Genomic DNA, 24,312 nt, shown 5'->3' with positions numbered 1-24,312 from the left:
ATGGGACGGAACACCTCAGAAACCACAGAGCAGCAGTTATCCAGGAGCGACTACACACCAGAGTTCTTGGAATCACACAGCGGGTACCCGCCCAGTCGCACGGGGCTGTCCCTAAGGGCCAATCTAGACACCACAAACTCACCAGAGACCGCTCAAAATACGAGTAAGCACTACGGATTTATTAAATCTGCAGACTTACCGTATTCAGTGATGAGAGTTGATCAGGCTCTCACTTTGAGCAGTCCCGGCTTGTCCGTAGGTGGTCCGGTGATGGGCACCCCAAGACCTAGAGTCCCATCGAGTGTGATGCGAGTAACGGCACCATTTGTGGAGGTTTCACCAATTTAAGATACACCAGGTAACTGCTCTCCTCCAAATTAAAAATGTCCGAGTGCATGCAAAGAAGCTAATTAACCAGATTTGCTAATCTGGTTGAAAAACTTCACTCAGAGACAGAACAATGCAAAGTGGCATATTTTATTACGTAGACATGGGGTTATATAGTATTCTACTTCTAGGTGGGATTAGTAAAATTCATTGCTCCTTCTGATAACTTGGCATGCTGCAATTTGCTCATCCATGTATCTCTTGGCCTCAGTAACGCCTTAGGAATTCTGATGGGAGGGGTGAAGTCGTCTCTCAGCGCCATCTTAGCCAACTCAACATGAATCTCCGTTATCAGCCATGCACATGCATACGTCATTCCCAGGAAATCATTTAGTTGTTCATGTCTACAATAAGAATAGAAACTGTTAGTTATATATTGATTAACTATTAACATAATCCATGTGCATATACACATTTGCATACATACATACACATAGATTATTCCATCATCTCTATGTTAATTCACACTGATTAGATAATCTATTAAAAGAAACTAATTGATTTTCTGTAATATATATATTTTACCTTGACAGGGACACTGATCAGAGGGTAAGAGGCAGTGAATATATAATTTATGCACTGAGCAGAGAGGATGTGGCACTGCCGTCCCCTCCAGAGGAGGAGGAGGACCAACGGCAGCAATGAAGACCTTGGAGCAGGGTCGGACTGGGGTGTCTGGGGCCCACAGGGAGAACTGACTCTAGGGGCCCACCTACAGCCATATGCAAATATCTGTTATCCGCTATCCTTGTTATAGTGGAGCATTGACTGGCGGCTCCTGCACATCTACTGTGCGACACTAACTGGGATGTACAATTACGGTAGTTTGCATTAAAGGGGTCCTTTGGCTAAAACAAGTTATCACTAGTGTTGAGCATTCCGATACTGAAATATCGGGTATCGGCCGATATGCACTGTATCGGAATTCCGATACTTAATTCCGATACTTTTATAATATCGAATACCGGAATCGGAAGTTCCCATAATGCCTGCGCTCTGCAGTGTCTCTGAAGGATGACAAGCTGGATGGCAGCGCTCAGCTGCGATCCAGCTTGTCATCAGAATGCCATCCCAGCGGGGGAGAATTCTCCTGATTGTTTAAAAGCCGGCGCGCGGTAAAAAGCCGCCGGCTTTTAAACAATCACGCAGCCCCATACTGCTTCCCCGCAGCCTCCCACCCCGATCCTCCGCTCCCCTCGCCACCTCCCATCCCGATCGTAAATTAGGACCGGGCGGGGAGCGCAGCACCAAGGAGCGAAGGACCCGGGCGGGGAAGCCGGCAGTGAAAAGACTTCACCGCCGGCTTTCCCGTTCTGTGCTGCGCTTTCCCGCCGGTTATTTCAAATGAACAGCTGAGGTATCAGGTGATGCCGATCAGCTGTTCATTTGAAGTAGCCGCGGTGCCCTCAGAGGGTTCATGTGAGTTCATGCTTGACTGCATGAACTCACATCAACTTTCCCACGGCCGCACAGGTCAGCCTCACCTCCCGGACCCGTCATGATTAGTGTGTGCGGGGTGTGTGTGTGTGCGGGGTGTGTGTGCGGGTGTGTGTGCGGGGTGTGTGTGTGCGGGTGTGTGTGCGGGTGTGTGTGCGGGCAGACATAGGCCGATGTGACACTACTACTCCCATCGGCCTATGTCTGTCCCCCGTCCACTCCTGCCAGCAGGATCAGCTCGATGGGAGCAGTAGTTCCCATCAGCCTGATCCTGCTATTTAAATTGCCCTACTGTGTCCCCAATAAATGTTAAATACATGTCATTGGTGGCCAGTGGTTACCTAAAAGAAATTAGTTCATACATTACCTGTCCCCGCCGATCGCCACCTAAAATAAAGTAAAAAATAAAAAACTACACCTATACTCACCAAGACACCTAATTCCCCGAAGCCATCGATCTCCTGTAATAAAATATAAAATAATAAACCACAACCTTATCCTTACCCCTCCGTAGTAGTCCACGAGTGTCCCACGAAGATCTCCAGTTCAGAGCAGCCACATAGAATGTGACCGCTCTGAACCGCTGCCGCCGCTAGAATGACGGGGCCGTAAGGGTTCACCGGAGTTCAGGCAGCGCTGCTCCGGTTAGCTCCTTTACGGCACTGCTGTATCGTGAGAAATTCCCACGGTACAGCACTGCCGTAAAGGAGGTCTCCGGAGCTGCGCTGCCTGAATGCACTCCGGTGACCTCAGTCAGTGGCTCCCGCTGCCGGGAGCGGACGTGTTCCCGGCAGCGTGAGCTTACAGCAGCCATGCACAGCTGTCACCATCTCCAGATGTGACAGCTGTGCATGGGAGATCAGCGCAGGAACGTGGACAGGTAACTATTTTTTTTTTAGTAAACTAAGAATTAAATAAAATGGTGTTTTATTTCAAATAAATTATTTTTTTCTGGGTGTAGTGTGTTTTTTCTTTTTAACACTTTGTAGGTTAGTAATGGGGGTGTCATATAGACGGCCATCATTACTAACCTGGGCTTCATGGCAGCTGGCGCTGACATGAACCCCACCACTATTACCCCCTGCCACCGCACCAGGGCAGCGTGGAAGAGCGAGGCTAAGTGCCAGAATTGGCGCATCCTATGGATGCGCCATTTCTGGGGCGGCTGACGGCTGGTGTTTCTAGCCTGGGAGGGGGCCAATATTCATGGCACCCTTCCTGAGCTATTAATATCAGCCCCCAGCTGTCTGCCTAGCCTTTGCTAGCTATTAAAATAGAGGGGACCCCACGTCATTTTTTTTTGGGGGGTCCCCCATTTTAATAGCTAGTAAAGGCTAGGTATTCAGCTGGGGGCTGATATTAGTAGCCTGGGAAGCTCCGTGGGTTTTACCCCCTTCCCAGGCTTCAAACATCTGCCCCAGCCGTCTGCTTAACCTCTGCTAGAGACTAAAATTATGGGGGATCCCACGCCATTTTTTTTTTAAATAAATCCTTTATTTTAACACTAAATGACATTTGAGGACTTAATAAAGATGCAGTCCCTAAATTATTATTTATTTTTTAATAAATTTTTCCCAAAACTTTTGACGTGGGCTTCGCCATATTTTTGTATGCCAGCCAGGTACAGCATCCAGCTTCTATGAACGCGCCATTTTCCGGGGCGGCCGCGGACTGCAATTTTCAGCGGGGGGGGGGAGGGCAAAAAGCTTGGGCCTCCCTGCGCTGCAGATTCCATCCCCCAGCTGCCTAGTTGTACCTGGCTGGACACAAAAATAGGGAGAAGCTCCACGTTTTTTTTTTTTTAATTATTTCATGAAATTCATGGAATAATTAAGAAAAAAAGGGCTTCCCTATATTGTTGTGTCCGGCTAGGTACAAATAGGCAGCTGGTGGTTGGGGGCAGCCCGTTCCTGCCTGCTGTACCTGGCTGGACACAAATATAGTGTGAAGCCCCACGTCAATTTTTTTTTAATTATTTCAGGAAATTCATGAAATAATTAAAAAAAAATTATGTGGGGCTTCGCCCTATAATTGTGTCCAGCCAGGTACAGCAGGCAGGAACGGGCTGCCCCCAACCACCAGCTGCCTATTTGTACCTAGCCGGACACAACAATATAGGGAAGCCCTTTTTTTCTTAATTATTCCATGAATTTCATGAAATAATTAAAAAAAAAAATGTGTGGCGCTTCGCCCTATTTTTGTGTCCAGCCAGGTACAACTAGGCAGCTGGGGGCTGGAATCTGCAGCGCAGGGAGACCCAAGCTTTCTGGGTCCCACCCGCTGCAAATTGCAGTCCGCAGCCGCCCCGGAAAATGGCGCGTTCATAGAAGCGCCATCTTCTGGCGCTGTACCCAACTCATCCAGGGCCCTGGTGCGGTGGCTCACTGGGTAATAAAGGGGTTAAGGCCAGCTTGGCATTATCAGCTGGCCCTAAGCCCGAAATTCATGGGGTCACGCCAATATTAGACATGACCGCCATGAATTTCTAGTAAAGTATTTAAAAAAAACACAAACACCCAGAAAAAAGTCCTTTAATTGAAATAAAGACACAATTCTTTATTGTTCTAAATTAAACCATACTTACCGCCACACCCATTCCAGCTGAAGCCAACGATCTCCTGCAATAAAAGTAAAATAATAAAGCAACCTCATCCTTACCTTTCCATGGTTCCCAGGACAGCTTCAGCTCTGCTACATCGAGATGACAGGCTGGACCGCAGCAGAACGCTGCCATCCAGCCTGTCATCCCGCGGACACTGAGAAGCGCAGGCATGCTTGCGCTCCTCAGTGTCTTTCTGTGACGTCATCCAGATGAGCCGAGGTCATGTCCAATGAACTCAGCTCACCTCATGCACGTCACTGACAGCGTGGGAAAATTCTCCTGCACTCAGCGCTTCAGCGTGAGAATTCTCCCACGCTGTCAGTGACGTGCATGAGGTGCGCCGAGTTCATGGGACATGACCTCACCTCATGCACGTCACTGACAGCGTGGGAAAATTCTCACGCTGAAGCGCTGAGTGCAGGAGAATTCTCCCACGCTGTCAGTGACGTACATGAGGTGAGCCGAGTTCATTGTCGGCTCATCTGGATGCCGTCACAGCCAGACACTGAGGAGTGGAAGTATGCCTGCGCTTCTCAGTGTCTGCGGGATGACAGGCTGGATGGCAGCGTTCTGCTGCGGTCCAGCCTGTCATCTCGATGTAGCAGAGCTGGAGCCGTCGTGGGAGCCATGGAAAGGTAAGGATGAGGTTGCTTTATTATTTTTCTTTTATTGCAGGAGATCGTTGGCTTCAGCTGGAATGGGCGTGATGGTAAGTATGGTTTAATTTAGAACAATAAAGAATTGTGTGTTTATTTCAATTAAAGGACTTTTTTCTGGGTGTTTGTGTTTTTTTTAAATACTTTACTAGAAATTCATGGTGGTCATGTCTAATATTGGCGTGACCCCATGAATTTCGGGCTTAGGGCCAGCTGATAATGCCAAGCTGGCCTTAACCCCTTTATTACCCAGTGAGCCACCGCATCAGGGCCCTGGATGAGTTGGGTACAGCGCCAGAAGATGGCGCTTCTATGAACGCGCCATTTTCCGGGGCGGCTGCGGACTGCAATTTGCAGCGGGTGGGGCCCAGAAAGCTTGGGCCTCCCTGCGCTGCAGATTCCAGCCCCCAGCTGCCTAGTTGTACATGGCTGGACACAAAAATAGGGCGAAGCTCCACGTTTTTTTTTTTTTTAATTCATGAAATTCATGGAATAATTCAGGAAAAAAGGGCTTCCCTATATTGTTGTGTCCGGCTAGGTACAAATAGGCTGCTGGTGGTTGGGGGCAGCCCGTTCCTGCCTGCTGTACCTGACTGGACACAAATATAGGGCGAAGCCCCACATCAATTTTTTTAAATTATTTCATGAATTTCCTGAAATGATTTAAAAAAAATTGACGTGGGGCTTCGCACTATATTTGTGTCCAGCCAGGTACAGCAGGCAGGAACGGGCTGCCCCCAACCACCAGCTGCCTATTTGTACCTGGTTGGACACAACAATATAGGGAAGCCCTTTTTTTCTTAATTATTTCATGAATTTCATGAAATAATTAAAAAAAAAAAATACGTGAAGCTTCTCCCTATTTTTGTGTCCAGCCAGGTACAACTAGGCAGCTGGGGGATGGAATCTGCAGCGCAGGGAGGCCCAAGCTTTCTGCCCCCCCCTCCCCCCGCTGAAAATTGCAGTGCGCAGCCACCCCGGAAAATGGCGCGTTCATAGAAGCTGGATGCTGTACCTGGCTGGCATACAAAAATATGGCGAAGCCCACGTCAAAAGTTTTGGGAAAAATTAATTAAAAAATAAATAATAATTTAGGGACTGCATCTTTATTAACTCCTCAAATGTCATTTAGTGTTAAAATAAAGGACTTATTTTAAAAAAAATTGACGTGGGGCTTCGCCCTATATTTGTGTCCAGCCAGGTACAGCAGGCAGGAACAGGCTGCCCCCAACCACCAGCTGCCTATTTGTACCTGGCCGGACACAACAATATAGGGAAGCCCTTTTTTAAAAAAATTATTTCATGAAATAATTAAAAAAAAATTGACGTGGGGCTTCGCACTATATTTGTGTCCAGCCAGGTACAGCAGGCAGGAATGGGCTGCCCCCAACCACCAGCTGCCTATTTGTACCTGGTTGGACACAACAATATAGGGAAGCCCTTTTTTTCTTAATTATTCCATGAATTTCATGAAATAATTTTAAAAAAAAATGCGTGGGGCTTCGCCCTATTTTTGTGCCCAGCCAGATACAACTAGGCAGCTGGGGGCTGGAATCCGCAGCGCAGGGAGACCCAAGCTTTCTGGGCCACCCCCGCTGCAAATTGCAGTCCGCAGCCGCCCCAGAAAATGGCGCGTTCATAGAAGCGCCATCTTCTGGCGCTGTACCCAACTCATCCAGGGCCCTGGTGCGGTGGCTCACTGGGTAATAAAGGGGTTAAGGCCAGCTTGGCATTATCAGCTGGCCCTAAGCCCAAAATTCATGGGGTCACGCCAATATTAGACATGACCACCATGAATTTCTAGTAAAGTATTTAAAAAAACACAACACCCAGAATAAAGTCCTTTAATTGAAATAAAGACACAATTCTTTATTGTTCTAAATTAAACCATACTTACCACCACGCCCATTCCAGCTGAAGCCAACGATCTCCTGCAATAAAAGTAAAATAATAAAGCAACCTCATCCTTACCTTTCCATGGCTCCCACGACAGCTTCAGCTCTGCTACATCGAGATGACAGGCTGGACCGCAGCAGAACGCTGCCATCCATCCTGTCATCCCGCAGACACTGAGAAGCGCAGGCATACTTCCACTCCTCAGTGTCTGGCTGTGACGGCATCCAGATGAGCCGAGGTCATGTCCAATGAACTCCGCTCACTTCATGTACGTCACTGACAGCGTGGGAAAATTCTCCTGCACTCAGCACTTCAGCGTGAGAATTTTCCCACGCTGTCAGTGACGTGCATGAGGTGAGCTGAGTTCATTGGACATGACCTCACCTCATGTATGTCACTGACAGCGTGGGAGAATTCTCACGCTGAAGCGCTGAGTGCAGGAGAATTTTCCCACGCTGTCAGTGACGTGCATGAGGTGAGCTGAGTTCATTGGACATGAACTCGGCTCATCTGGATGACGTCACAGAGAGACACTGAGGAGCGCAAGCATGCCTGCGCTTCTCAGTGTCTGCGGGATGACAGGCTGGATGGCAGCTTTCTGCTGCGGTCCAGCCTGTCATCTCGATGTAGCAGAGCTGGAGCTGTCCTGGGAACCATCGAAAGGTAAGGATGAGGTTGCTTTATTATTTTTCTTTTATTGCAGGAGATCGTTGGCTTCAGCTGGAATGGGCGTGATGGTAAGTATGGTTTAATTTAGAACAATAAAGAATTGTGTCTTTATTTCAATTAAAGGACTTTACTCTGGGTGTTTGTGTTTTCTTTTAACTTTGACTATGGGGTTAGTAATGGGGGTGTCTTATAGACGCCTCTCCATTACTAACCTGGGCTTGATGTCAGCTGGCATTATAAGCTGACATCAACCCCAACCCTATTACCCCCTGCCACCGCACCAGGGCAGCGTGGAAGAGCGAGGCTAAGTGCCAGAATTGGCGCATCCTATGGATGCGCCATTTCTGGGGCGGCTGACGGCTGGTGTTTCTAGCCTGGGAGGGGGCCAATATTCATGGCACCCTTCCTGGGCTATTAATATCAGCCCCCAGCTGTCTGCCTAGCCTGTGCTAGCTATTAAATTAGGGGGGACCCCACGTCATTTTTTTGGGGGGGTCCCCCATTTTAATAGCTAGTAAAGGCTAGGTATTCAGCTGGGGGCTGATATTAGTAGCCTGGGAAGCTCCGTGGGTATTACCCCCTTCCCAGGCTTCAAACATTTGCCCCAGCTGTCTGCTTAACCTCCGCTAGAGCCTAAAATTAAGGGGAACCCCACGCCAATTTTTTTTTAAATAAATCCTTTATTTTAACACTAAATGACAAGTACAGTAATCAACACTGTCACTGTACTTCATATATATGTGACTGACATGTTTCTATCTATCTAATCTATGTGTGATTCTCTATTCCTTCTATTCTAAATTGTCGGGTACAGATGCTGAATTGCCGGCCGGCTTTCTTAAAGAGACGGTGCATGAAAACACTATTATTTTTTTAAATAAATCCTTTACACTAAATGACAAGTTCTGTAAGCAACACTGTCACTGTACTTCTTATATATGTGACTGACATGTTTCTATCTATCTAATCTATGTGTGAAGCTCTATTCTGTCTGTTATAAATTGTCGGGTACAGATGCTGAATTGCCGGCCGGCTTTTTTAAAGAGACGGTGCACGAAAACACTATTATTTTTTTTGATAAATCCTTTACACTAAATGACAAGTACAGTAAGCAACACTGTCACTGTACTTCATATATATGTGACTGACATGTTTCTATCTATCTAATCTATGTGTGAAGCTCTATTCTTTCTGTTGTAAATTGTCGGGTACCGGTGAATGCCGCTGATGAATTGCCGGCTTTTCATGTCATTCTACATTATTCTTAGTTGTTTTACTTCATGCAGAATTAACCTACAAGGAAAGAAAGGGTTTATTTTCATTCCGATATTTGTGTCCCATTGACTTGCATTGGTTTCCGGTATCGGAATCGGCGATATCCGATACTTTTTGGGTATCGGCCCGATCCAATCCGATACGATATTTCCTGATATCGGAAGGTATCGCTCAACACTAGTTATCACCGATCCATGGGCTCCACAGGATAGGTGATCACTTATTGATCGTTTGGGTCCGAACATTGGAAAACGCACCGATCGGAAGAATGGGGAAGTTTTATCCCTGACAGGATACTTATCTCCATTTTAAAATGCAGCGACAGCTGGGACGTTTGACCTCAGCTCTATTCATTCTCTTGGGGGGCTTCCAAAAAAGAGCAGCGCTCACAGCCACTGAGGGAATGAATGGATCAGTGGTCGCATCTCACATGCCGCTCCAGTCTAATGGGGAGAAAAGCTCCACATTCTGCCAATTGTGTCCCAGCAGTCAGGCCCCCACCAATCAATATTATCACTGATCCTGTGGAGAGGTGATTACTTGTTTTCACCAGAGAACCCATGTAAGTGCATCTCTGCCATTCTGGTCCAAGTATTTAATCTCTAAGGCCACGGCCCCACTATCAGTATTTGGTCAGTATCCGGTCAGTATTTTTTCTCAGGAGTGAGAGCCAAAACCAGGTGAGGAACAATCAGAGAAAAGGTATAATAGAAACAAGTGCACCAATTCTGCATTTATCACCCACTCCTTGTTTTGGCAGCGACTCCTGAGAAAAAATACTAACCAAACACTAATGGTGGGGCTGTGGCCTAATGGAAAAAAATATTTTCCTAGTTAATATCAGCAAGAACAAAATGACCGCCATACACAACACAGTTCACTATATCAACACCAATAATACCACATACAAAAGGGACAAATATCGCCACACCATGACTAGATCACATATTACCACCACATAGTGACCGAATAATACCACATACAAGGAACAAATATGGCCACACCATGACCAGACCACATATTACCACCCCAAAGGGACCAAATACTACAATACTGATCATGAATACAAACCACAATACTAAGAAAACTGTTATTACCACCAGCGACATTATACACAGGAGCTCTGTATATAGTGTCAGTGTACAGGTAACACAGTGATCATCAGTTACATTATAAACAGCAGCTCTGTATATAGTGTACAGGTAATACAGTGGTCACCAGTGACATTATACACAGAAGCTCTGTATATAGTGTATACGTAATACAGTGATCACCAGTGACATACACAGGAGCTCGTTTAATGAAAGAAAAACCCACAATGGTCACAGAAATAAATGAATCTGACAAAAGTGATAATAAATTAAAAATCTATGAAAATGAACAAATGAAAGTCAGACATTGCTTTTCAACCCTGCTTCCACAGAATAAAAAAAAAATTAAACTCATGAAATAGACCTGGAAAGAAATTATGGTACCCCTGAAAATAATGTGACAAAAGGGACATGTTAAATCAAGTTGTGTCCACTAATTAGCATCACAGGTGTCTACAATCTTGTAATCAGTCAGTGGGCCTGTATATAGGGCTACAGATACTCACTGTGTTGTTTGGTGACATGGTGTGTACCACACTCAACATGGACCAGAGGAAGCAAAGGAAGAGTTGTCTCAGGAGATTAGAAAGAAAATTATAGAAAAGCATGTTAAAGGTAAAGGTTATAAGACCATCTCCAAGCTGCTTGATGTTCCTGTGACTACAGGTGCACATATTATTCAGAAATTTAAGATCCATGGGACTGTAGCCAACCTCCCTGGACGTGGCCGCAGGAGGAAAATTGATGACAAATCAAAGAGAAGGATAATATGAATGGTAACAAAAGAGCCCAGGATAACTTCTAAAGAGATTAAAGGTGAACTTCAAACTCAAGGAACATCAGTGTCAGATCGTACTATCCATCGTTGTTTGATCCAAAGTGGACTTCATGGGAGACGACCAAGGAGAACACCAAAAAAGCCAGACTGGAATTTGCTAAACTACATGTTGACAAGCCACAAAGCTTCTGGGAGAATGTACTATGGACAGATGAGACAAAAATGGAAGTTTTTGGCAAGGCACATCAGCTCTATGTTCACAGACAGAAAAATGAAGCATATCATGAAAAGAACACTGTCCCTACTGTGAAACATGGGGGGAGGCTGTTATGTTCTGGGGCTGCTCTGCTGCATCTGGCACAAGGTGTCTTGAATCTGTGCAGGGTACAATGAAATCTCAAGACTATCAAGGGATTCTAGAGAGAAATGTGCTGCCCAGTGTCAGAAAGCTTGGTCTCAGTCGCAGGTCATTGGTCTTGCAACAGGATAATGACCCAAGAATGGCTAAGAGGAAAATGTTGGACTATTCTGAAGTGGCCTTCTATGAGCCCTGACCTGAATCCTATTGAGCATCTTTGAAAAGAGCTGAAACATGCCATCTGGAAAAGGCAACCTTCAAACACGAGACAACTGGAGCAGTTTGCTCATGAGGAGTGGGCCAAAATACCTGTCGAGAGTTGCAGAAGTCTCATTGACAGTTACAGGAATCGTTTGATTGTAGTGATTGCCTCAAAAGGTTGTTCAACAAAATATTAAGTTAAGAAGAGTCTCATCATTTCTGTCCAGGCCTATTTCATGAGTTTAATTTTTTTTTTTATTCTGTGGAAGCAGAAAAGCAATGTCTGACTTTCATTTGTTCATTTTCAAAAATTTGTAATTTATTATTACTTTTGCCAGATTCAAGTTATTTCTGTGACCATTTCTGACTTTCATTTGTTCATTTTCAAAGATTTTTAATTTATCAGATTCAAGTTATTTCTGTGATCATTGTGGGTTTTTCTTTCATTAAACGAGGGGTATCAACAATTTTGACCACGTGTGTAGTGTAAGTGTACATGTAATACACTGACTCACCAGTGATGTCTCTAGGTGAAGTCCTTCATCTTCGCTGTTCTTCTTCATCTGGCACAGACAGCCATCACTTCTTCCAGCCAGGAATTATCTCTGCAGAAAATAACACACAGTTATCAATAACTGATCTCTTCTAGCGCACATTCCCACTTTTCCTCCCCAGTTGAAGAAAAAAAGCAACATAGTGCCATCCTGCACAGTAGCAGGAGCCCTCTTTTGTCCCATCCTATGGAAAACAATTTCCTAAAAAGTAAATTATATTACAGAAGTAATAATGTAATAATAATAATTGGAATCTAAAGTAATAATGTTCCCCACTGGCCACCATAAACTAATAAAGTATGTTCCTCAATCTGGCCCCCAAACAGTAATTAAGTCCCTTGTCCAGCCAGGCACCCCCATATGTCCCTTCTGGCCCCCATATGTCTAGGGTGGCCTCTCCATATATTTATCCTAGCCCATGTGTATTGAGCCTGCCCCCCCCCATATATCCATCCTGCCCCCCTCCCCTGCATATATCCACCCTGACACCCCCTGCATATATCCCTTCTGGCCCCCATTTGTCCAGTGTGACCCTTCCATATATTTATCCTAGCACACATGTATCAAGCCTGCCGCTCCCATATACCCATCCTAGCCCCCCATGTGGCCAGCCTGCCCCCTCCCCACATATCCATCCTTGCCTCCATGTTTCCAGCCTCCCCCCCCATATATCCATCCTGGCTGTGTCCAGCCTCCCCCCCATATATCCATCCTGCCCTTCCCCCCCTGCATATATCCATCCTGACACCCCCCCATATATCCATCCTGTCCCCCCATATATCCATCCTGGACTCCATGTGTCCAGCCTGCCCCCCTACATATCCATCCTGGCCTCCATGTGTCCATCCTGTTCCCCCTACATATCCATCCTGGCCTCCATGTGTCCAGCCTGCCCCCTCATATATCCATCCTGCCCTTCCCCCCTGCATATATCCATCCTGACATCCCCCATACATCCAGCGTGCCCCTCCATATATTTATGCCCACGTGTATCGAGCCTGCCCCCCCACATATCCATCCTAGCCCCCATGTGTCCAGCCTGTCCCCCCCCATATATCCATCCTGGCCTCCATATGTTCAGCCTGCCCCGCCCCCATATATCCATCCTGGCCTCCATGTGTTCAGCCTGCCCCCTCCCATATATCCATCCTGGCCTCCATGAGTCCGGCCTGCCCCCTCCCATATATCCATCCTGGCCTCCATGAGTCCAGCCTGCCCCCCCATATATCCATCCTGACCTCCATGTGTCCAGCCTGCCCCCCATATATCCATCCTGGCCTCCATGTGTCCAGCATGCCCCCCCATATATCCATCCTGACCTCCATATGTCCAGCCTGCCCCCCATATATCCATCCTGGCCTCCATGTGTCCAGCCTGCCCCCCATATACCCATCCTGCCCCCCCTTTGCCTGGGTCCAGCCAGGGTTCCCCCTTGTGTGTCCATCCAGGGCCCCCCCTTGTGTGTCCAGCCAGGGCCCCCCTTGTGTGTGCAGCCAGGCCCCACTCCTTGTGTGTCCAGCCAGGGTTCCCCCTTGTGTGTCCAGCCAGGGTCCCCCTTGTGTATCCAGCCAGGGCTCCCGCCTCGTGTATCCAGCCAGGGCTCCCCCCTCGTGTGTCCAGCTTGGCCCCCCCTCGTGTGTCCAGCCAGGTCCCCCCTTGTGTATCCAGCTGGTCCCCCCCTTGTGTATCCAGCTGGGCCCCCCCTTGTGTGTCCAGCTGGGCCCCCCCTTGTGTGTCCAGCCAGGACCCACCCCCTTTTTGTGTCCAGTCAGCTCCCCCCTTGTGTGTCCAGCCAGGCTACCCCCTTGTGTGTCCAGCTGGGCCCCCCTTGTGTGTCCAGCCAGGGTTCCCTCCTTGTGTGTCCAGCCAGGGTTCCCCCCTTTTGTGTCCAGTCGGCTCCCCCCTTGTGTGTCCAGCCAGGCTCCCCCCTTGTGTGTCCAGCTGGGCCCCCCCTTATGTGTCTAGCCAGGGGCCCAGACCATTACATACACACACACACACAACTCTTACCTTCCTGCGCTCCCGTGTGGTTTCCTCCTTCTCCGGCGGCTGAGTTGCGTGCCTCCTTCACAGCAGGCACATGACGATGACGTCATACGCCGGCCGGCGAAGGGAGACGCGCAGCTTCAGCTGCTTCACTGGGACGTGCGCCGCGGTGGTTCAGGTAATGAACGCCGCGTGCGCGCGTCCCTGCATACACTGTGCCTGCGCTTTTAAAGGGCCCGTGCCCCTTAATACCGCAGGATTTTTTTTTTGTTCTCTTCTCCCCCTCTCCTCTGCAGCAGGGGGCGGGGCCCACCAGGAAAATTCCCGGTATCCCGCCAGCCCAGTCCGACCCTGCCTCGGAGAGATAAGTATAGAAGCTCTGACGTGGCGGAACAGTCCTGCTGCATCCCGGACGGTTCGGTGCTATGGATAAAAGTTGGGCTATCTCTGCTCTCTCCTTTGGACATGGACAATGAGCCAAGCAGAACATTTATTTGTTTAGGGAGGTAACTGACAGCTGAATGATTGGTCGGCAGTAAGCTATTGAATGTGAAGGACCAGCTTAATTCAAGAAAAAAGAACTTCCATCATTTCTCAGTACTGCTTCCAAATCCCCAAGTAATGCACAAATATCAACTTGACAGGACTCTATCTTTTATTGTCTTTATTTTTTTATCCTAATCATTGTATAATAAAAAGCTCTGCACTGTTACAGTTGCTCATTATTTTTAAGATCTCTGCTTGTTCTCTGAGAATAAGAATATTTTCTTCATTCAACAGCTGAAAACCTAAACAATTGGAAAAAAATGATGTACCTCAGTACTAAAAAAGACTACAACTTGTCCCACAAAAAATCCCTAACAAGGCTCCATAGATGGAAAAATGAAAAGGTTTTGTGCTTCAGTGGTGACATAACTAAATTGTCCAAAAAAAAATTAAGCAATAAAACAAAAAACTATAAGTTTTGGTGTTTTCATAGTTGTACTGACTCAGGGGAACAAAGTTGGCATGTCATTTTTACTGCACAGTAAATGCAGTAAAAAATCCAGACAAAGATGGTGTTTGTTTGTTTTTTCATTCCTCCCCACAAAGATTTTTTTTTTCAATGGCTTGTATGGCAAATTAAATGGTTAGAAATTAAAAATACAACTTGTCCTGTAAAAAACAAGCCATGATACGGCTGTGCAGGTGGAAAATAAAAATACGTTAGGGTATGTGCCCATGATCCGGAGCCGCTGCAGCCCCGATGCTACAGAATAGCTGAGTGACTTCCGCCCTCATTATGCAGATGAGCGTTCGCAATTTTTTTTTTTTTCATATGCGGACTTTCCTCATTGATATTAATATACGGGGAAAGTCCATATGCGAACACGCAAGAGAAATTGACATGCTGCGGGTCTGAAAGAACCAACACAACTGGATTTCTACATACCTTACTTATCTTAACTATCCGATCTAAAATTTGAAACCACCGTAAACCGCGCTGACCTTCCCAATGAACGACGGTATTCATCTGACCGAGATTTTGACCTGCAGGACGCATCTCTGCCTGTCTCTCTGCCCAATATACACTGTGTTCCAAATTATTATGCAAATAATATTTTCTAAGATTTTCCCAAATTACCTATATGAATTGCAGTCATTGTAATTTTCTAGTCAAATAACTATTAGAGTACAATTGAAAGGTTTTTGTACAAACAGTATATTTTTAAAAAAATAAAGAACTCAAACTGCACTCAAAATGCATGTTCCAAATTATTATGCACAGCAGAATTTTCAACCTTTTCATTTTAATAAAGAACAAAAAAATGGTCATTTTTGAAATTATAAGCATTAGCAGGTTATTACAAACTGAAATCAAACAGTTTTCAACTCAAAACTTTATTCTAGGTGATGTTACATTTGCATAATAATTTGGAACACAGTGTATATGAGTGTCCTACAATCCAAACATGAGGAGTTGCTGTATCTGAAACGACAACCAATAATATATTTAACAATCTAAACCGACTGTTTTAGAGACAGACTAAATTAACCATTTACAACAAATTCGGTCTGACGTATGTTAAGAAACAAGAAGACTTCTATCTGCCAAGTTTTTTAATTGCTTCCTCGCCCATCCCTAACCCATTTGTTTCCGTGGCTGCACCAATCCTGAAAGAGTGTGTTCCAAACTGTGACGCATCCATGCCCACCTGACATAAACAAGATTTGAAAATTGTTTTGAACTAATTTAATGCTAATTCATTGCCAGACTCGTGGATCAAAAATTGCTTATTTTCAGGGAGTCTTACCATGTAACCGCCAACTAATTTCTACAGGGCAAAAGGGGCTATCCAACGCCCCTATCTTAAGCCAAGAACCTTTTCCAACCTGATCAGTTTTTGACCTTCGTACACAAACGTTCAAACACCCTTGCTGTATTATGATGTCGTCAGTTCACAAACCACCAACTCAGAAAACACTTGGAGCTACCAACTCGTTGACCCGAAATGCTGCAAAAAAGGCCAAAGAAAAGGCTGCTGAAAATAAACACGATTCATATGGCCTAAGAGTAACAAACCCCAAACCTCCGATAAGCTGAGTCAATAAAGCAAAAGACACTGGGCGCCTCTTGTCCTGTGACTGGCGCTTCTTCTTCCAACCTTTTAAAATCTGCTTAACCAAGGAATTTGTGGCTATATCTCTATATCCTCGAAGTTTTAACATGAAGGCAACACAAAAAATTACCACTGGCCAACCTCAACCATTCGTTCCATGCCACAACATGGCTCTACCAAGTAGCGCGGGCTACTCAAGATTCAACTAAGCGTGCCAACTCGACTTTACGATGATACACAAATGATTCAGGCAAATAACACCTATCTCGTCCACACATGGATGCAGGTCCCTGAATCGATCCATCTGGGAACGAGATAAAGCATCCACAATTTTATTATCTACTCCTGGAACGTATCGAGCTCTAAACCATATATTTAGCTGTAGACACCGTAAAACTAGATGCCTAAGTAAAGCTAACACTGGCAGAGAGGAAGATGATAATGAATTTATTGCGTAGACCACCAATAAATTATTGGATCAAAAATGTATGTTTTTGTTCGCTAATGATGGGAAATAGTTCCAACATAGTCAAATTAATTATAAGAGGAAGCTCATGCCATGCCTGTGGCCAATCTGATCTACACCACTACAAACCAAAAACCTCTCCAAAACCGCAACGACTTGATGCATCCGTAAATAGATGCACGTCAATGTTCGAAATATCAGCATCTTGACATACTGTATAAGCCTTCCATCAAACATATGCAAACATTTTTTCCATACTAACAGATCCTCCTAAACAGCTCTAGAAATTCTAACAAAATGATTAGGCCTATCAATGCCTCTTGTTGCTAGAGACAAACGCCTGGAAAAAACATGCCCGATAGGAGTTATTCTACACGCAAAAACCAGCAAACATTAAAGGGATTGAACCTGCCGCAGCCTAGCTTTCCAAGCCACTACAAACTGGTCAATGAGTGATGTGAGCTTCAATAGTTTTTCTTCAGGCAAGCGAAAAACCGCACCCTCCGATGCGGCCTACCGCGGGGTGCAGGGGAGCCGTTACGGCCACGCAAGATGGAGTCCTCATCGCTCTGCTGCTGCGTCCGCGCCAGCATTTCTAACAGCCCGGATGATCCCTGCCGAACCACCCGGTCCAAAATTTGTCTTTCCAGGGCGTCACTCATGGTGGTACCCACTCCTGTTTTCACAGAACAGAGGTCAGAAAGAGGGGGTTTTCTTCCCGCTCTTGACCTATAAACCCCTTTGTGACCCTCTCTCTTCACCTATAAACCAATCAAATTCTCCCACCTCCAATTTCAAACCATCATCCTCATCCTTTTTAACTCTTGCAGTCCCTGGCACCTTCATTAGGCATTGTGGTGCCTGCAATTCTTGAAAAACGATGATAAAAAAAAAGCAAAAAAAATTGGAATGATACTGCCACTTCAATACACCTCTGGTCTTTCTTGACAGACTGCAGTAGTGACATCACATCTAAAGCACCTGATTGCTGCATTCAATTACAGGGCTCAATGGTCTTGTGCTGTCTACCTTACCATTACAAATAAGCCTAGTGATCGATGCAGTGGCTCCATTCTGTTTACATGACGTCATGTTTGCAGCCTGTCATCTAATTTCAGGAAAGCAGCGGAGAGGCAGCCCTGGAACAGCGGTGTTTAATTTAATTTTAGATGTACTTGACTAAAAACAGTTCCCTTTTCAAATTTAAACTTTGGGGATTCCCTGATTGGTGGAACCTTGTGTAGTTCTAAATCACAGACCTTAACAGTTTCCACATCCATACTTACCTACGGCTATAGATTGACTTTTCACATTTGACTTTCATGAAGAGAGAAAGTGTTGGGTATAAATACAAATGCTGCAGTTGAGAGAAATTAGAACGTGAAATATTATCTGGAGAACCTGGCATCCATGCTGTCTCAAGCTGTGAAGACCACAACAGTGACGGTACTATGTCACAGAGCGGCACATAAACAGTCTGGTGTTTCACTCACATTGGTTTCTTAATCTAAGCACCCTTGAAGGTGCACCAGCCATAAAGGTGCAATAATGTGTTGGGTGGTACGAGATTTTTTAGGATAATACTTTTGAGCTTAGCATGAAGGTAGGTCAGTTTAAGAGTGTGACAAGGATGGTCATACGCCTCTCCCTTATTAAGAAAACGGTCATGATTTGTGTATTGGAAAATGTTTTTTTATTGTGCATAGAACCTTAGAAACACCAAGGTGCATGGTTAATGTATTGTAATGTAGTTGGTATAATATGTGCAATTTCATAGAATCTTATTAATACTTAGTTATGTGGATCTCCTAATGTGTTTTTGATGAATGTATAATGTACTGTTGTATTAGATATAGGGAAAGGATAAGGTTAAGACATAGGATATAGGTTTAGCATCAGATATAAGTTAGGGCTGGAAAAAGTGCAGTTGTGGGCACAATAGATTCAGGAACTGATTAGCACAGGTTAGCAAACGATTCGGTTACAGAGTTCGGGAGCAGCACCAACATACGAGGAGGCAGAGTTAGATATAAAGGGGAGCACTTCCTGATTAGAGTTAGATGAGGAGATTGAATAAAAGTGTAGATAGCAGAAGTTCAAGGCCAGAGGGCTGGAGAGCACAAGAGATTATGGACTGTGTGGGCAGCATCAGAACAGCTGCGACAAACTTCACTGGACCGTCCTGAAACGTCCAGGGCCTACGGATCGAACTAGGCACAGAGAAGCCTGCCTTATTCTCTTTCCACCAGGGAAAGACAGACAGGGAATCACATATGGAAGTTGGGACGGGACTCATGAGAGCTGCGGAGTTTGGTGGAGTATCCCAGGGGCCAGATATGCCAGTGAAGACAGGGATAGCTTAGGCTGAAGGAACCATAATTATGACAACGTATTGTGCTGTAGCAACAATTGAACTTGGACTGCTGAGTAAAGTTAATCTGTTTGAATAGAACAAAGTGTCTCCTGTGTGGCTGTTCCTTGATCCGGAATTGTGGAGATAGCAGAGGCTTGCAACCAAACCGTGAGTGTTATACAGTAGACCCACAGCATAAAGTAAACAGGACACTATTTACTTGTGGGGTGCCACGGTGTGGGAGAACAGCAGCCCCTCACCCATGACTACCGCCCTGCGCAGCTTACAACTGTACAGCTCACTGAGGGACATTGCAGCATTTCTTTAGCTCTCTTATTGCTATACCAGCCTAATTAGAAAAGTGAATGTTGAGGGTGTTATCAAGAAATAATAAAGAATATTTTAATCATCTTTTCAAGCATTCAAGATATTCTAAGTAGTTTGGATAAAAATCTTTTGCTGTACTTTGAATGATACTGTAATGCCAAAAAAGATGGTTTCAGGCAATTCCTGGTTCCAATGTGAAGGAATCTGTTTTGGAGGATAATAGGAGTTCCTCTCACACACATACACACTGCTTCATCTGTCTGAAATAAATGTTGCCAAAACCGCAGTGTTATCCATGAATGGACACTTTTGAGAATTTTGGGCATATTGACAAATTTACAAAAAGAGTGGACGAATATAAATATTTTCAATTTTATTGTGTTCTGAGACACATGGGGGCTGACAAAAATGGATTTAGATACAGGGAAGTCTGGTGAATACTTAATTTTCTTCATGTTTGGTGCTGTTCCATTGATTTCATTGCTATTATGGATGATAATTTATGATATCTCATCTACAAGCTGCAAAGAAAACCCGTCGATGTTAAATCTGCAGAATGCCAATTTATGCAGTGGATTTTCGTAAAGAACTCTCCATTGCAATGCAAAAAAGTGAAAATGTTTTTTAACCTGCAGCATTTCCACAGCAAAATCTGTGTCTTTTGATACAGATTTTGATGCAGAATTTCTGCAGTGGCTTTAGTTTCAAGTAGACATACGTTTATTAGTCAGCTTACTGTATGTTTATACAGTATGCTTAGTAGGGTAAATACACACGTGGTCAAAATTGTTGGTACCCCTCGTTTAATGAAAGAAAAACCCACAATGGTCACAGAAATAACTTGAATCTGACAAAAGTAATAATAAATTTAAAATCTATGAAAATGAACAAATGAAAGTCAGACATTGCTTTTCAACCCTGCCTCCACAGAATTTAAAAAAAAGTGTAACTCATGAAATAGGCCTGGACAGAAATGATGGTTCTTCTTAACTTAATATTTTGTTGAACAACCTTTTGAGGCAATCACTGCAATCAAACGATTCCTATAACTGTCAATCAGACTTCTGCACCTCTCGACAGGTATTTTGGCCCACTCCTCATGATCAAACTGCTCCAGTTGTCTCGTGTTTGAAGGTTGCCTTTTCCAGACGGAATGTTTCAGCTCTTTCCAAAGATGCTCAAAAGGATTTAAGTCAGGGCTCATAGAAGGCCACTTCAGAATAGTCCAATGTTTTCCTCTTAGTCATTCTTGAGTGTTTTTAGTTGTGTGTTTTGGGTCCTTATCCTGTTGCAAGACCCATGACCTGTGACTGAGACCAAGCTTTCTGACACTGGGCAGCACATTTCTATCTAGAATCCCTTGATAGTGTGGCGCCCTGCTGCGCAATAGTGCCACAAATCCTAGAGGGGTGCATTAAAGGATTTCTCCACAAGAGGCCGCTCACAGCATACACACACCTCCACCCTACCTCAGACCACCAGAGGGAGCGCGGATAGGGACATAAATACGGAGGGTGGAGTTAGGCAGTTCAGTTCCTAGCCTGCTAGAGTACAGAGCAGCTAGGGAGTTCCTGCAGAGTGAGACACAGAAACAGGTCAGTCTGCAGTGGAGCTCAGTCTAGTTTTAGTTTGCAGTCTAGAGAACACAGCTAAAGGTTCAGCAGCGGAGCACGAGGCTCCTGCTAGTCTAGACTCAAGCAGCTCAGGTTAGTGAGCCAGGAGCGTTGCCGACACTCAGAGAGCGGCAGAAGAGGCAGCCAGCTAACCGCCAGTGTGTATAGCCTAGTGAGGGCCCGAGTAGGCCGAAGGCTAGAGGAGTGAATAGCATTGGGGGCAGAGGAGCTTTACCAGCTCACCCCAGAAAGCATCTACCGGACACCGGGTCCGCGTCTACAGGGCTGTATACCCCCCTGTAGAGACAACCGGAGACCCCTGGAAGACTTCAGCTCCCAGGATCACCCAAGAGCTGATATGTAACAGAGCCAGGAGTCTTGCAGGCCCCGCAAGCTGGGAGAGTGCTCTCCAAAAGAAGGCCCTACCACAAGGTCAGCCGGTGCAGGACAGAAAGCAAGTTAGGCCTAGCTCCAGGCAGGTCAGAAACTTACTACAGAGAGGCAAGAAACAGGAGGCTGTACACCCGCTCACTGGGGAGAATCCGGACGAGCACCACTCACCCTACAATGCTCCGGGGTGTCCCTGAACTAATTCCAGTAAAGGTACAGAAGTGACTTTCTTGTGTGCTCCCATTCTTGCTCTGACCCGGCTGGGTCCCCTCTGTCCTGCATCACCCCTCCTACGCTGCCCTGAGGCCCTGCTCCACCTGTGGGGAGCGATAACATCTAAGCTGCCACAACACCGGCCTCAGCGGACTGCCGCAGCGCTGGTGACCCTCACCAGACACCACAGGTGGCGTCACAAACTTTGACATTTCATTTCCCCTTTTTTAAGAGAGACCCCAGGGTACGGGCCCGGGAGCCGACCACCGCGACATCCCCCAAGACCAGGCATCAAGGCCCGGGTGCCGAGTAGTCCCCATCCCCTGGGCGCCACAATAGTCTTGAGATTTCATTGTACCCTGCACAGATTCAAGACACCCTGTGCCAGATGTAGCAAAGCAGCCCCAGAACATAACAGAGCCTCTTCCATGTTTAACAGTAGGGACAGTGTTCTTTTCTTGATATGCTTCATTTTTCCATCTGTGAACATAGAGCGGATGTGCCTTGCCAAAAACTTCCATTTTTGTCTCATCTGTCCATAGGACATTCTCCCAGAAGCTTTGTGGCTTGTCAACATGTAGTTTGGCAAATTCCAGTCTGGCTCTTTTGTGATTTTTTTTTCAACAATGGTGTTCTCCTTGGTCTTCTCCCATGAAGTCCACTTTGGATCAAACAACGACGGATGGTGCGATCTGACACTGATGTTCCTTGAGTTTGAAGTTCACCTTTAATCTCTTTAGAAGTTATCCTGGGCTCTTTTGTTACCATTCGTATTATCTGTCTATTTGATTTGTCATCAATTTTCCTCCTGCGACCACGTCCAGGGAGGTTGGCTACAGTCCCATGGATCTTAAATTTCTGAATAATATGTGCAACTGTAGTCACAGGAACATCAAGCTGCTTGGAAATGGTCTTATAACCTTTACCTTTAACATGGTTGTCTATAATTTTCTTTCTAATCTCCTGAGACAACTCTTTCCTTTGCTTCCTCTGGTCCATGTTGAGTGTGGTACACACCATGTCACCAAACAGCACAGTGAGTATCTGTTGCCCTATATACAGTCCCACTGACTGATTACAAGATTGTAGACACCTGTGATGCTAATTAGTGGACACAACTTGATTTAACATGTCCCTTTTGTCACATTATTTTCAGGGGTACCATCATTTCTGTCCAGGCTTATTTCATGAGTTTAATTTTTTTTTAAATTCTGTGGAATCAGGGTTGAAAAGCAATGTCTGACTTTCATTTGTTCATTTTCATAGATTTTTAATTTATTATTACTTTTGTCAGATTCAAGTTATTTATGTGACCATTGTGGGTTTTTCGGTCATTAAACGAGGGGTACCAACAATTTTGACCACGTGTGTAAATGTCATAAAAGGGTAACCCTTGGGATCTTCCTCTATAACCCACAGTAGATAGACACTCATAAAGAATGGCCACCGCAGAGGTAATATATAGCCAAGGTCTCCTGAAAAGTTAGCTGTTTGTTGATAGCTTGAGAAGAAAGCAGTTGTCTACCTAATTTTTCATGGAAACATCTACCCCTTTTTTGGTGACAACGTGCTATCACCAGAGTATAACTGTACACCAGGGGCATTGCTAGGGTCCTAAAAGATCCGGGGCCCAAGCCCCAAAGTACTTGTATCCCGATACAATCTCCCCGCCACTTAAAAGAGCATCTATACATATATAATTACAGTATACCACTGTTGCTAACTCTAAAACACACTATACAAAGACCAATATTTTCAAAATGACTACTATACAAGGCCAAAATAATACAGCTCCACAACGTCCTCTACCATCACCACTACAGTGAGTACATAGTATTATAATATGACCATTACCTCTGCATAACAAAACACACTATACAAACACCAACAATACCGCCATACACCTACCACTACAAAATGACTAAAATGCATTAAACTGTTACTAAATAAAAAAAAAACGTCATTAAAGAGACTGATATTACCACCATACGTTGACAATACAGTGGTGTGTAGCAGTCCTGCCAACCATATTAGAGATTACAGTACAGATATATGCAGTATAGGGACTTACAGATGATGTTCTTTCTGATGGAGTCATTTACTTTTCTTGTCTTTTTTATATGGCCCAGACCGGTCTGACAACTTATCCAGGCAGGACTCACCTGCAGAGATTACAACAAAGACACATTTGACTTTTAATATTTCAGGCACTGTCTCCATCTATTCCCAACCTGCACAAATACCTCATCCTACCTGCTCTTCAAGCCTGACCCCAATACTTCAAAAATAATGTCATTACTATGATTACCCTCCATCAATTAAAGCTACAAAGTCAGAGTGCCTTTAAAAATAATAGTTTCCCCTAGAAAGTAGTATAGTATGATAGCCTCTACAGCTCTCTATATGCTGTATTATGGCCCCCAGCCCCTAATTTACTGTATTATGGCCCTCACAGCCATA

The 24,312-nt window shown here is 45.1% G+C and overlaps 1 long non-coding RNA gene across 1 annotated transcript; it reads right to left on the bottom strand.

Annotated features, from left to right (window-relative positions):
• Positions 1 to 498: 498 nt before the first annotated feature.
• LOC141164980 (uncharacterized) lies at positions 499 to 24,022 on the bottom strand. The gene is made up of 3 exons (XR_012251010.1): positions 23,924 to 24,022; positions 11,866 to 11,955; positions 499 to 731 (listed from the first exon to the last, which is right to left on the bottom strand). It is a non-coding gene; the product is annotated as an uncharacterized lncRNA (long non-coding RNA).
• Between the last annotated feature and the right edge of the window lie 290 nt (positions 24,023 to 24,312).

The sequence above is a fragment of the Phyllobates terribilis genome, unplaced genomic scaffold, assembly GCF_046119375.1.
Source record: "Phyllobates terribilis strain yellow unplaced genomic scaffold, ASM4611937v1 Scaffold_11__3_contigs__length_659146591, whole genome shotgun sequence".
Classification (NCBI taxonomy): Eukaryota; Metazoa; Chordata; class Amphibia; order Anura; family Dendrobatidae; genus Phyllobates; species Phyllobates terribilis.
This window is presented reverse-complemented; position numbering and strand designations above follow the sequence as displayed.